We start from the raw sequence: 1,773 nt of genomic DNA on the forward strand, positions 1-1,773 counted from the left end.
GTTCGGTTAGGTTGAGATATGTTTGTTTAAGTGTCAAAATCTCAGTCAGAATCAGTTTTTTAACAAATTTGAAATAATTCCTGTGAAATATTATATTCACAAGTGTCAATACTAGCAACGGAAAATATCATGTCGGCCGTTTTTATGTGTGATAACAGAACCTAAATCGAGGTAAGGCTAGGCCTAGCCTATCAGCATTGGATAGGCTAATGTTTTCGGCGCCTACGATATTTCTTCTCACGACCTATCGCAAAATCAACATGAAAAATTCATCCGCATTCATTTTTTGTGTGGAACACAAAAAATCAAATTTCAGTCTTATTTTACATTTTTTTCATTCTTAGGAATGTCTAAATTCATTTAAACTAGCAATTCCGTATTATATTTATAAATCTTTATAACATTATACAAAAATTAGATTTTTCTTAAAAACTGAAATTTTGCCGGGAATGGGGCTTTAAAGGGTAATCAGTTTAAAATAAGAACAGAACTCACTTTGAACATTGTGTATGGTGGGACACAGGTGATCACACTAGGGGTCCCAGAAACACTTGGTTTTTCCGACATTTCCTAATCCGGGCATTTTACATGCGAGAAACTGATATTTTAAAATTTTTAAGGTAAAATTTCTACTTTATGAAATTGGAAGTAGCGACATTGTGGAAAAATGTTTACACATTCGTGATTACACATGGAAATAAAACAGAAACAATGTCTTTGAGTACCAAATACAGCCTACACAAAAATGTAAACAAACACTATTTTCATTTAAGTGGAACTTTTGCTTCCGTGGGAAAGTCTTCTAATCCGCAGATCTTCCCTGGTTATGGGTCTCCAATTTGATCATAGTTTTCCTCAAAGAATATTTTTAAAAATGTCTCTGTAGATCAATACAGTAACACTCCCAATTACATACCAAACAATTACGAACTCTTTTTTTTATAGTACACAATTTGTGGCGATGACATCATTCAAACGATCTTTCCTCACTATCAGATACACTTAGTATTTAAAAATCTTTAAAAATAATATCAAACGTTACGTCAGCCAAGGAAGAAAATGTTTAAACAATAAACATAAAACTCCTTAACAGCCATAAATATAAATCGTTTTCAGTTGAGATGTATTTCAATTAAGCCGTGCAAGCTTGTTTAGGCAGCTACTGTACAATATGATCAGTAATATAATATTAATAGCCACTGTAGGAATGGACAGTTTCACTTTTTGTTTGTTGTTGGCTTTATTCCAAAGGATAAAACTAGAATGTAGTAAATTATATCTTCATTATTATAAAGAGAATAATAAGACTTGTTTTTACTATGAATAATCATGTATTTATTTAGAAATCATTATACAGTAATAAATATGAATACTGTACATATTGCAGGCTTAGGCTTACCTATCCTTATGTACTATGTAGCACTATGTCTAGGCCTACCCTCAGCACTGAGATGCTATGAAAATTCAAACTCAATTATTCTCAATTAGGAACTCAGCTCGGATGGAGGGATTTGATTAGAAACATGAAATAATAATAGTAGGATGCATAACTATATTCACAATTTAAAAAAACAATGGATAATTGAAGAAATAAAATAAAGGAAAAAAAAAGAAAAAAAACACAAATGTTAGTTTTGAATTTTTTTGCAGTCTAGGTGTTTCGCTATATTATTAATGTATTTTAACATACATTACTACTATTACCCATAATTTTTATGATTTTTAGTTAAGCTTGGTATAATTATAATGAATTATTTTCTTGGTATTTTTCAG

Source organism: Anneissia japonica, unplaced genomic scaffold, assembly GCF_011630105.1.
Source record: "Anneissia japonica isolate Jap-2015-1 unplaced genomic scaffold, ASM1163010v1 scaffold287960_len3192837_cov198, whole genome shotgun sequence".
NCBI classification, from domain to species: Eukaryota; Metazoa; Echinodermata; class Crinoidea; order Comatulida; family Comatulidae; genus Anneissia; species Anneissia japonica.